Source organism: Paroedura picta, chromosome 9 (assembly GCF_049243985.1).
Source record: "Paroedura picta isolate Pp20150507F chromosome 9, Ppicta_v3.0, whole genome shotgun sequence".
Lineage (NCBI taxonomy): Eukaryota > Metazoa > Chordata > Lepidosauria > Squamata > Gekkonidae > Paroedura > Paroedura picta.
Window position 1 is genome coordinate 27,395,205 of NC_135377.1, and position 13,690 is coordinate 27,408,894.

Here is a 13,690-nt window from a genome sequence, read left to right on the forward strand (position 1 = left end):
TGGTATTTCAGAGTCTCCGTTTCCTAGTGAAGTAAAATGGCCTAGGCCAAGCAGTACAACCATTTAAAAAAAAATGAATTGCACCCATCTTTTGAGTGGCAGAGAGAGAAGGTTACGGGAGGTTTGTTCAGATACTGTAGCTCAGTGGTTCTCAACCTGGAGGTTGGGACCCCTTTGGGGGTCAAATGACCCTTTCACAGGGGTCGCAGCGGGGCACACAGCTTGGCTGGGGGGGGGACGCCATCCACACAACAGCCTTGCGGGGTAGATTGAGATAGAACATTCATCTGTCTGGAGCAGCGGAAAAGAGCGAGATCGACATGGTGAGACAAGAGGCAGAACTGAACTGAGAAACCCTGGTGGTGAGGGGGAACAAATTATATACAATCATGAACAATGGATCTTCACGCCATTGGTCAGTTTTGGTTTAATTTCTGTGAAAGAACACTTGCATAATTTTATGGTTGGGGTCACCACGACATGAGGAACTGTATTAAAGGTTAGCGGCATTAGGAAGGTTGAGAACCACTGCCGTAGCTAGTACAGAATCCACAGAAGGACTGGAGGGTAGCATTTGACTGCATGATTTCAACAAACCCATCCTGTTCTGTTGATTTATGCACATAAATTTGTACTTATGATTACCAGGAATGCATTAGATTTATATGAGTTAGATAGCCAGTAGAATATGCCTTAGTGTGATTACACCAAGCAGAGATATTCGAATGCTAATAGGTTCATAAAAGCAACACCAGCATTTTACCCTTCCATAATGGAAAGAAATGAAAATGGTGCTCAGCTGAATCCGTTTAAAAGCCTTAAAAGAAAAAAAGGGGGGGTATCCTAATATATTCTCTGTTTCTGTCATGCACAAGGCAGTTATGCTTTTTTTTTTAGTAAGTGCGTCAAATGGGAGAGAGATCATCAGCGTGTGGGTGTGTTTGGGGGGGTCATATTAACACATCACTTACTAAGAGATTTGAAAGCATGAACAAGCACAGCGTGGAGAGGAAATGCTGGTGAGAGACAGCTGGAATAAATATATAAATAAGACCCTGAAGGAGACTGGAGAGAAAGAAGTTAGCTTCAAAGCTGAAACCGGCTGAGGAACCCAGCCGATGAAGGGTACTGATGTGTAGGAGGCATTTATGAGGTCATAAATTACATCTTGAGCTATTACTATGTTTGTTTGATGGTCTTAATATAGTGCTGTTGTTTGGAAGTTCTTGTATTGATTTACTCCAGACCATTAAACAAGCGTCTGTTTCCTGATTTTTTTTAACCACTGCTCCAGAATTAACATGGCATCATCAAAGGAACTTAAAATAATTACCAGGCATGTGCAGGGATGCAAGACTAGTGCAAGCTTTTCTGGATGCTTGGCTTCCCATTGTTCTATGTCAGGCCGGCCTCTCATCTCTTGATCTCTTTTGTCCCTGCAGCAGCCATTTGCCACTAGGGCAAAACAAGAGGAGGGAGAAAGAGTGGAGAATTATTCTCTGCACCTCCAGGCTGGCCCAGGTTTTGGGGCCTCCTCCATGGGGTGATGTCAGTGTTTCCTGTTTGCCTTCCTTAAGCACACAGCAAGCAATGCTGCTACTATAGGCAACCTCCCTGTTTGCTCAACTGCCCCTCTTCCTCAGGTTATCGGTAGCCCCATCTGAAGGAGTGTCAGCCCGAGGGAGATGAGCAGGCAGGCAACTAGTGGTTATGAACCATTTCTATTTGGTTTTGTAAAGGGCTATGTCACCCAGCTGAGCCTCTTGTGGCGCAGAGTGGTAAGTAGCAGAAATGCTGTCTGAAGCGATGTCCATGAGGTTGGGAGTTCAATCCCAGCAGCCGGCTCAAGGTTGACTCAGCCTTCCATCCTTCCGAGGTCGGTAAAATGAGTACCCAGCTTGCTGGGGGGTAAACAGTCATGACTGGGGAAGGCACTGGCAAACCACCCCGTATTGAGTCTGTCATGAAAACGCTAGAGGGTGTCACCCCAAGGGTCAGACATGACTCAGTGCTTACGTTTATGTCACCCAGCTATTGCTTTGGTCACCTGCTGGCTTAACTCTTTAGGGGGCTTGCTCCTACTATGCGTAAAGGGAAATATGCAAGCTGAGATGAGCAGGCAGAGATGGGAGCTCAGGTGGGTTCTGGTGGCAATCAGGTGCTGCAGACGATATGCTTGAGCCTTGGTTAGAAAGAGCAAGGGCCACAAAGAGGAGGAGCTCCACCAAGGGCAGATGAATCCCATCAACTAGGCTAGATTCATCTACCATTTCTGTTATCTACACTGAAAGAGGATGGGTAGCAAATTTGGGTGGCAGGTCAGGGAACAGTAATGGGTTCCAGGAGCTCAATATGTTGAGTCTCAACCCAGGGCAAAGGATCCATTTCTAGTTTGATAGAATCCACATGTAATAAACTCCATGACCAGAGTGTTCTGATTCCTGAAAATAGAAATTACATCTTATATAACTGCCCCAAAGATTCTGTTTCATCTATTAAAGTAAGGATAAAGCAGAGCTAAACTATAGATAATACCCCTAACTGTATATTATACAGAGAAGACAGACTTTGCTTTGCTGTAGATATTATTCAAAATAATGAAATATTATTATTAGTCTTATTTTATCATCTTCTTTCATGTCAATTGCATGCTAGATTTTTTTTTTTAAATTACTCTTTGGATTGAACAAATGTAATAGCAGTTTGGCTGCCCGAGTTCCCACAATAGCAGCAAATGATCTTATTTCAGGGGGAGCTAAGACCCTTTCATCATCATCAATAGAACTTTCATTGATTTATCAGGAACAGCAGCTGCAGCCCCATGGGAAAGTTCACAGCTGTCTGCAGCTGCTGCAGTGAATTTCTCTCAAAAGGTTCCAGTGCAGCTTTAAAAAAAAAGAAAGGAAACTCTGGGAAAATAACATTGTCAAGTGTGGAGAGCATGGGTACTGTACTTTAGCACTGTGGTTCAGGAGAAAAGGCTATAGCACCATTGTATATTCTTAAGACACACAGCCATCTAAGACATTGAACAAAGAATCCTCTAATGCAGGAGGTTTTTCATTTGCAACACTCAGAATCCAGGGGCTTACTGGGTTCATTTGCCCCACCATCAATCAGGGGTAGTCAAACTGCGGCCCGCCAGATGTCCATGGACTGCAATTCCCATGAGCCCCTGCCAGCGCTTGCTGACAGGGGCTCATGGGAATTGCAGTCCATGGACATCTGGAGGGCCGCAGTTTGACTACCCCTGTCTTAGACCAAACTGACTGATGGTACTGGTAGGGGCTCATGGTAATAGTAATCCATAGACAACTGGAGAGCCACAGTTTGGCCATCCCTGTCTCAGACACAGTAAGACAGAAGGAACCATTGTGGGAGAGTCCTCCTCAGTGTGATTGTTAGGCAAGAGCTGAAGAGTAGGGCAGCTCAGGCCAGAAGGAATGGTGCTCCGTTAGTGAATTAAACTGGTGTCAGAGCAACCAAAAAGGGCTGCTAGATAAAAGAGGGACATGTGAAGGTGTTCCTTATGGTATCCAAAAGGAAGGGAAATAGCCAGAAGGTAAGATTTATCTATTGAGCTAAGGGGTAAATAAATGAATTGGAAGGTAGCCTGTGTTGGGAGATGGTGCTGGATGAACGCCATCTGGTTAAAATGTGTGTCCCTTTAGTCGCACAGGATCCATTCCAAATGCTGCCATGCTAGCAGTTGATACCTACATTCCATTACTCAAATGTTCCAAATCACCACCCACCCTTGATGTGGAAGTTGTCGACCTTAGTCCTAGACCCTGTGTTCCTGGGCAAACATACTCACCTCCCTTATTGGCCTGATAGTTTCCTTCATTTCCCCAGGTCCCTTCTTGCCAAATGAAGACAACAGTACGGGTTGAACTAGTTTGTTTAAATGTATTCAGATCTGCTGATCTACATAATTAAATATGCTAATATTAAACTGCTGCTTTTGTTCTGACAAATCCACTCTGGCTCCAAACTTGTTTATCCTCACCCGCCCATAGAGTGCTGAGTGGTGCCCAGACCCAGCTCCCTACCCTGATGCACCATTAAGCTGCTATCAGATTTGGGAAGATGTTGCTTAGCACCAAAGGCCCTCCTTCCCAAGCCCCATCCCACCATCCTGGAAGTGATGATCTGTTCAGGACACATCCAATGCCTCGGTGTGATCACCACTTTTTCCTGCCTACATGAGCGAACCCGCCCTATCCCTGCTAAACTGGTTATAGCCTAAACAGGCCTACTTAATGATAAATTCAATTATTTAATTCTTAACCCATTACTGCCACCATCATGAAGCAGGTGATAAAGGGCTCAGCCCAAGTGTTGATCAGGGAGAAGACCCCAAAGAGCTAGTCCCACCGTATCAAGGGTGGTTGGGCAGCAAGTGACAGAAGCTAAAGCATGAGGGGAAGAAGGAATAATTAATCATCCTACCTTCCTTCCCTGCGAGCTTAAATGGACTCCAGGGAATGGACTCCGGGGAATGGTAGAGGACAGGAAGGCCTGGAGGATCATTGTCCATGGGGTGACGATGGGTTGGACACAACTTCGCAACTAACAGCAACCTTCCTTCCCAATGGATGACAGAATTGTAGCCAGCCACTGCAGCCTTGAGCTCTAATGGCCATCAGTGCCTCTTTTCCAGAGGATCATTAGAAGATGAAATAATACTGTAAGATAAGCTTTGTTATGACATCCCAAATGTATGTCTAATCCTCCCCCCCCCCCCCGAATTGTTCAGCCAGATGCTTCTAGGAGGCCCACAAGAAGGCATTAGAGTTCTCAAGCTCTGTGATTTCCAACAGCTTTGTTGTCAACAAAATACCAGTGCTAAAGCCAGCAGGTTCCATTTAGACACCAAGGCTTAATAAGAATATAAGACCTTAGAAAAAGTGGCTAACAAGTGCTTCAGGCACCAAGAAGGCAGGAGAGTTGTGGTTAAAACTAGGGTTGCACAAATGTGGTCCAAATAACATTATGCCTACTTCTGCACTACAACATATTCGCCCCCAGTTGGAAAGGTGAGCTAAATCACTAAGTAAAATGCATCTCTTGGTGGCAGGTGATAGTCAAAATATACTCCGAGAAGTACATCATGTTGCGATTCTGTTACTGGTATAATCCTTATTTGTGGATGTGGTTTTATTTCAAGTAGTGATGATACCTACCTTGAACCTTCATAACTGGACAGGAAAGGTATTAAAATAAACCTATAAATATGCACATAATAAAAGTTTGATGTTTTAATGTACTACTTAATGATGTGGTGAAAAGCCCTTCAGCAAAACTTTTAAATCAGATTTTATTTAGCAGAACACTCGTTTTAAAGTTATAAAAATGTTACCATAACATATAATGGTTCATCCCTGGCACTAAATGGGCAATTTGTTTCCTGTGCCCCCTCAGCCCGAATTAGCTGTCCTCAATAAAACAAAAAACAAAAACTTCCATGCCACTCTTAAGGAAAAAGGACTACTCTGAGAAATAATAAGAGAACAGTGGATTAATTCAATTTTTTAATGCTCTGGTGACTGTCAGATTGACTTATGCCTTCTGGCTGTAGATTCTCTGCCAAATGTCTTCACATAGCCTCATGCTCTGCTGTTGGGGTTTTGCAAACAGACTAATGTTGCTATAACTTATTTGGACTTGTGATCACAGAAGGGTCATTGTCCCTTATAAGCTATAAAACCGAGGTTCTTGCTGCTAGACCCCTATTGCTATTTTGTCTGAGTAATTTCTAATCATGTTACCTTCTTGGCTGGGTCTCTTTTATTTCACGGTCTTATCAAAGTACCAACTATGTATATTGGGAGTTTTGCTAAATGGTCTATTTCCGTTTCCTAGTTAACAAAAATATATGTATCTGCTTTATTTAGCACCACAAGTGTAATTGGCATCTTAACACGTGACGTCTTGTTAAGCAGTTCATAAAATCCCTCTCAAGATGTGATTTTCTTTCGTCCTTCAGCTCCAAATGCAAGTAGTAACACCCTTAAATTTCAAGTGTTTCTGTGGACAGGTATAGCTTGTTTATAGGGTTGTTCAGGTGTTTCCAACAGGCAGCTTGTGTAGTTCACTGGCTGCTGCAGAGTAGCTCATCTAACTCCTAAAAGACCCAGGAAACAATTAGGAAAACATCTGCTCTAGGCATTAAAATACTGATAAACACATACACACAGAGAGAGCCAGTGTGGCACAGTGGTTAAAGTGTAGGATTAGGATCTGTAAGACCCGGGTTCAAATCTCCACAGTGCCATGGAAGTTTGCCAGGTGACCTTGGACCAATCACTCTGTGTGAGCCTCACCTACCTCACAAGGTTGTTGTGAGGATAAAATGAAGGAGGAGAGAATGATATTTCAAGCTATTTTGTAAATCTCATTGTAGAGAAAAGTGGGGTATAAATGAAGTAAACATAAATGGAAAAATTAAAAGCTTTTTGTTTTGCAGCAGTTTTTCCTGTGCTGTTTAATTTATAGCTTCATTTCTGGTATTCTCAACCACATTCTGTTTTTTTGTGTGGAACAAATTTGAGGGAAATATTTTGGGAATTGGTTCAGTAATCTTATTTAAAGAAAGGTGACTTTTTCAACCACTAGAGTAGCGATAACAGTGGGGGAGGGGCTCTTTACAAAAGAAGTGACCTCCCTAATAGTAGCAGCCGGCTCTGCAGAAAAAATGGGAAGGATGGTTGAAAATTCCCAGCATGCTTATGTCTGCTGAAGAAGGTAACCCCTGGCTTGGGGATGACAGATTGTGCAATTAGCACTGTATCAGACGAGCATGAGTGTGCAGTTAGCAAAATAGGAGGAGGAATTTATCTGTTGTTGTTTGGCAGCCATTAGAAGGTGCTTTGTTCATGAAGGGAAGGAAGGCTGGGCAGACAAAAGAAAGGGAGAGGGTGCAGAGAGCTTGGTTCACCACCTAAAGGTCTTCTCATGGTCCAGCAGCAGATTAAACTAACTCTTAATATAAAGTATCAGTGTCAGTTGGAACACACAGGCCCATTCCGCACAAGTAAAATGTAGCAGGAGTGTGGCAAATTGCAAACGCTACTAATTTGCAGTTATGCACGACGCCGCACACAATCTGCCACACTCCTGAAAACGATCAGCAAAAAGCACTTCGTTGTAGTGCTTAAAGGGAAATCCCAAAAAGTGGATTCACCCTCCGAAAAGCACTACACTCTTGCAAGCAATCTGCAACAGTTCGAAAAAGACCTGTGCATTCCCATTGTTGCGGTTTCAGCAAAGTCCCTCCCCCTGGCTCTTTCCTTTGAACTTCCAGTGAAGTGATCGCCATTTTTTTTTTTTGGAGTGAGCAGAGAGCAACGAACTGGCGAGCCTTCATTCCCCCAGCGAGGCTTCTCCGGCTGCAGTACCTCCACAGAGCTGCTTTAAGTCACCAAGCACAACAAAGCCCCGTTTGCAAGTTCCCTTTATTTTTGGCCGAAAATCGCACCCGTGCACGGGGGGAATTTTTTTTCCGCTCGGGGGAGCGTGGCAACGATGAATTGCCAGCTCATACACCACCTGCCAGCTAGATGGGTCTCTCCGTTGCAACGAATCAACACAGATTCGTTTGAATGTGTGTGTGTGTGTGTGTGTGTTTTTAAAACCTGTCTTAAAGGCAAAGGGGCTTTTCGGGAGCATGATAACGGCCGCCCATTGGCTGTTCGTTTGAGTGACGGCCAGGGGCGGGACAAAGCACAGAAAAAATCGCTTCCTTTCTAGCGATTTTTGGCGAGACTGGAAACCTGTGGGAAACGATTGCAATGCTACTGAATTCAAATACAAAGGCAGGTATGCATAACGCCGAATTCCACTATTTTAAATTCCGGAATGGCTTAGTGTAAGCAATTGGCCACATTGATTCTTGTGCGGAATGGGCCACAGAATTCCTGCATTAAAACGGTATTTGCGGATCACTGGATGGAATATAATTCAGGTACACTTTGCTAAATTTGATGGCCTATATGTTAATTGCATACTTAATTTTCTGCACAGAAACCATTTCTATATAGTGATTTTGTTGTGTTGTGTTGTGTTGTGATCCTTTTTTCCAAAATACCTAAGCTGTAGAGGACTGCAGGAAGCAAATATACTTATTATTATGTATATACCTCAGGTAGAAGTACAATAATGGTTATCTTTTTTTAAAAAGAAGCCCTAAGACTGAAAAGTAGTCACAAATTAGCATTAGGTAGGTAATTTTTCAGCTTTGTCACTCACTTCTACTTTTCTGAGTGTTGTCGCTGGAATGGTAAGAAGATGTCAATCTTTTGTCTTTGTATAATAGTAAAAAATCTTAATTATATGGTAATATGCAATCATACCACATAGTAACCTCTTCTGGGGGATGTGTGTACTACTAGTTTTATGAATATTTCATTCTGAAAGATCTCCTTTGTATTGACATCCAGTGACTTGGCATATTATTTGACATGCTTTTTAATCAGACTTGGCATGTCAGAAAAGTGTTTTTATTACTATTCCCTTGTGTTTTTAGGGCTTAGCAATTTGATTTAGCTAATGAAATAGTCTGCATAATTCAAACTACATCTAAGGAATTTTTATGACTTGGTCATGACAACACGGTAAAATGATTGCTTTTTTTTTTTTTTACACTTTTCATCCATATTGCCTTTAGATACATTTGAAAGTCCCAAGAGCAGAAAGAGACTAGATTGGGAATGGGAATATAATTAAGAAATGTAAATAACAACATGAAAGACCCCAAGCTTGTCAACTGCAGAACAGGACACTTTAAATTCGTATCACTGGCAGAAGGATATGTCTAGCAATAAAACGCTCACTAGAAACATGAATACTTATTTCCCTCTAGTACACAGGAGACCAAACTGTGATTCCCCAGATGTCCATGGACTACAGTTATGGTCTGTGGACAGCAGTACACAGAGTAATAACAAATGAAAAAGGGGAAGGAATAGTTGAAAGCCCATTTTTAATATGTACGCAGGCAAAATCCACCTTTGCTGGGCATGGTGGATGGTGGGTTTTATTTTGGGCTGCCGTCTTGCGATGTCTCTCCAGCGTGCGTGCAGGCAGGCAGGGCCATATAATGTATATTGGAACAGACATTGTATGTACAAGATGGGATTTATTTTAAGAGGCTTATATGGAGAAACATGGCACTGAATTAACTGAAATGAGTAACATGATAAAGCAGTCAGGCCTTGTAGTTAAGAGGAGCTGGTTCTTGTCTAGACAGAACAAATCTATTGTAAAGAGATTGCTCATCTTCCTACTGGATGCACTTGCTGCCGTTCTGCAAATTAAAATATGTTGTCATTTTGGGTTGTGACAAAGTCCTGCCGATCGGAGTAACTGAAATAACCTGAGTCACCTGATTCAGTTATACCACTGACAAATATTCTAGGAAATATTACATATTGGCCAAGTATTAAGAGTCAAATAAAGGTCATTAACTACAGTGATTTAGTATGGAGCTTGTTTACAACTCCAGATTTATTCTTTTTCAGAGAATTGTCATGTATGGACCTGTTTTGTCTCCAGAATCTGTATGCATCCAGATTCAACACAATTTTTGAAGCTTCTGCAGCAAATATTTCTTAGTAATCAGAACATGACTGGAACAGTTCACAAGATTAGTTCAAAGCAATGAAATCAATTGATTCCAGCTATGAAAAATGGTGCTATAGTGACTTATTCCTTAAACTAGTTTACTGCATGATGTCTTCAAGGAGAACCTTGGTCATGTTGGTTCTTGACAAACTGACTGTGCTTTTGCTACTGTCAGATTACTGTCAATGGATCGAGTTGTTTTCTGTTGCCCCAGAAGGTCGGACTAGAACCAGTGGAGTGAAATTAAATCAAAAGAGGTTTTGGATAAACATTAGGAAGAACTTCCAAATTCTTAGAGCGGTTCCTCGGTCAGTGTTCAGCTCTTGTGACCGTTTCTTACATTCCCAGGGTAATGCTGATCAACACTTTGAGACCAGGAAGGAATTTTCCTCAGGGATCCTGGAGGTCTTCTTGGCTTCCTCTAGGCGTATAGCATTGGTCACTGGGGAAGTGTATGTGAGTGTAGGTAAACACAGAAGCAAAAATATATATTCAAGTTCCTAATAAAAGGGGGAAAATGGGAGAGCTCAGAGTAGGGTGGGGTAATGTTTACCTGTTCCGGAAGGGTTGCAGATTGGAGGGGGACCAGCAGCATGACAGCTGGGACATGGCATCTGGAGCCAATATGCTGCCCAATGCAGGCTGATTTCTGAACACGAAACTGGGGCCAAATGCTGTTTTTTAATAGCTAAAATGTAGCCTCTAGCCATGTGCTTTTTGCTTGAAGCCTCAAACAATAATTCTCTATCTTGATGGCCCATTAATATACATGTATAGGGTGGGAGAGTACATAACACATGTCTTGTGTTGCCCTCATCTGTTTGTTCCATCTTGTTTGGTTCAGATGCCACTTTCTGAACACGGAACTGCCAGAGCAATATATATATATATTTGTTTCTGTGGGTCTATGAGGGATGCCAATCCAGGCTGTCCTTCTAGCCAGTAAAAGGAGGGGTCTGCCACACTGGTATCATTTCCTGCAATTTTTCAGAAGTGGTTGCCTGAGAGTAAATGATACAAATCACCATATCGTTTCTTTTTCATTTCAAGAGGTCTTGAGAAAACAGATCTGACAGTAGGTGTTAGGGAAAGAACAAGACTGATACATCCCTTTCTTCTGCTACCCAATGGGCACTGAGATTAAGTCTCTTTGGGGAATTATGTAAATTTGTCACAGTAATTCAGCACAAATAATTTGCATGATCAGACAGATCTGCATTATGCAAATTGTGCTTCATTATTTTGAGTAGGTGGAAGTAAGATTATGTTAATCTTCTTGGTGAAATCCAGAAAGCCTCTGCCTACTTCTTAATGCAGAAAGCAATTGTGCTTTATTCTGACCAAATCATCTTTACTTGCAGAGAGTTTTGTTTTTTTCTTCCAGGAGCTCCTCAGTGCATAGAATATGGTTACACAGCCAGCTAGAAACCATTTTTGATCATTTTACTGTTGTTAATTAAAACCATACAATCATTAATACTGGGAAGGACAAGTGACTATCAGGCAACCTCTACAACATCTGGTGATCTGAAGACTATACAGCAGTTTGTTTTTGTTAACTGCACTGTGTTTTGCTTCTGCATTTTTATGTTCATTTGGTAAATACATAGAAGAACACTTTCCAGAAGTAGTATGTCAGTGGTTTGACCCTCAATGAATCTCCCCACCAGCTAGCACTGCTTATACCGTTAGTGTAATACAACTATGTTGGAGTGCACAAAAAAACTGTTAAATTTGCATCGTCTCTAGAGTCAGTGCAGTATAATGCTTAGAGTCAGGGTCCCCAACTTTTCCCGTGTTCATCAAGTATTTTCAGCAAGTACGTGGTTACAAGTAGAGCTTTTGCCCAGCAAGGCTTCTGATTTGATTATTGGCAATTTGATTACCTGTGCACAACACAGGGATCGATGCTACATTACTGAAATTAATCTGTGGCAATCATTTTGTGCCTGGCTCTGCCTCCTGCGGCAGCCATTTTGTGGCAGCCATTTTGTTACTGAACCCACCATACCATATCAGAATTCCAGATGTGCCCACAGGCTCAAAAGAGTGGGGGTCCTGGGGTAGATTGTTGTCCTAGGATCTGTGTGACGCTGGTTCATATCCCAACTCTGCTAAGGAAGTATGTTAGATCATGGGTAGTCAACCTGTGGTCCTCCAGATGTCCATGAACTACAATTCTCATGAGCCCCTGCCAGCAAATGCTGGCAGGGGCTCATGGGAATTGTAGTTCATGGACATCTGGAGGACCACAGGTTGACTACCCCTGTGTTAAATGATCTTGGTCTAGACATACACTCTCAGCCTAAACAACCTACAGTGTTGTGAAGATAATGGCTAAATTAGGGGAGAAGAGAATGATATAAGCTGCTTTGTTCTAGAGGAAGCTTTAAACATTTTCTTCAGGGGGGAAGCCTTAAATATTATTATTTTTATTGTTGCTATTTTTCAAAGTGTATCTTTGAGTTTTATAAAAACAATACATTAAATAGTTAATTCCTGGTATGAAAAAGTGTTTTAGCTGACAACCAAAGAGTGAGCTGATTCTTTCAAACTATGCATCTGAAAACACGGCTGAAAATTCAAACTCAACTTCTTATTTTGATTTCATCCTTAGTTCTGAGCAACTGTGGGTCATGAAACAGAGTTAACCGTCCTGACGCTCCTAGAATCATGGCCTTCTCTGGCTGTCACCCAGTATAATTATTACTGCATTTGTGCCTTGCATAGAAAGAGTTGACAGCTTTCTCTTAATACGTTCATCTTTTTCCTAATGTAAAATGTTTATCTCATGCTGAAGTCAAGGATATCCCTGTTCCTGTAGCAAATAAGGTTCTAATTTGATGATAACATGAACAAAAATATCTCCCACGTGAAGTAAGAAGGTTCCAAAGTGGCCATTATTTTCATTGCCTCCCAAACCATTTCACGTGCTCCTGCACAGTATTCTTTAAGCTTACATTTCAGCGTGAAAGCACTGTGGCTCTTCTTCTTTCAAAATCTAACCTTGATAGGATATGACCTTTACAAAAACTAGCTCTGCTTTGCCTCAAGCTATAAACATTTTTTTTCCGAACAGTAAGATGCACGTGTTATTTCTCTCTCTTTTTTTTGCCATTTGTTGGGTTGTGCAAATAGTGTCAGGTGTACTTGAATGTATAGATGCTGCTGTTTTTTCTGCATTAGGAAATGATTTTTTTTTATCTCAGAGAAATAACATTGATGGATCTATCAATTTAAAAATTTGAAATCAGAGGTGAGACTCACAATTGCCTTTCAAATAGAGTAGGTTGCTGCTTCTGACAATCGCTTGTGTAGATTATGCGCTTGCAGGCACAAATGTTAAGTGGCACAAATTTCCGTTTTGCTCATTAGGAGCTTGTTTGGGTGAAAAAAGGGCCTCCGTTGTGACACTGAGCTGCCAATTAATAGATGTGCTAGGCTTAACTGCTGCCTTGACATTGCTGTGCCTGTGCAAGGAGCCAGCTCCATTGTGGAGTCCATCATTTTTGGCTGGAGAGTTGTTGCAAAAATGGATGCACGTGAAAGCCAGCTAGGTGTAGTGGTTAGGCGCGCGGCTTTCTAAGCTAGCGAGCTGGGCTTGATTCCCCGCTCCCCCACATGCAGCCTGCTGGGTGGCCTTGGGCTCGCCACGGCACTGATAAAGCTGTTCTGACTGGGCAGTGATATTTGAGCTCTCTCAACCTCACCCACATCACCGGGTGTCTGTTGTGGGGAGAGGAATGGGAAGGTGACTGTAAGCTGCTTTGAGACTCCTTCTGGTAGAGAAAAGCGGCATATAAGAACTGACTCTTCTTCTGCTCTGTTTCAAAGTAATCTTGTTTACACAATCTGCACATAATAAGAGTGGCTCAGCCTGAGCTCAGAAGTGTGAGAGACATTTCGTGTGAGCCTACGAAAGGCCTTGCTGGGGTCACCATTTGATCTGTCTCCAACAGTGGCCAGCCCAAATGCCCTTGGGAAACTCTAAAGTAGGGCAGGCTAGAGGGAAAGCCATCCTGTTTATCTGCAGCATCTGGTGGTTCTCAATCTGCCTCAGGCACTC

At 42.3% G+C, this 13,690-nt stretch overlaps 1 protein-coding gene across 10 annotated transcripts in view; it reads left to right on the forward strand.

Annotated features, from left to right (window-relative positions):
• PAG1 (phosphoprotein membrane anchor with glycosphingolipid microdomains 1) overlaps positions 1-13,690 on the forward strand; it is a 113,010-nt gene that overhangs the window by 50,385 nt on the left and 48,935 nt on the right. The gene's annotated exons all lie outside the window — the stretch shown is intronic.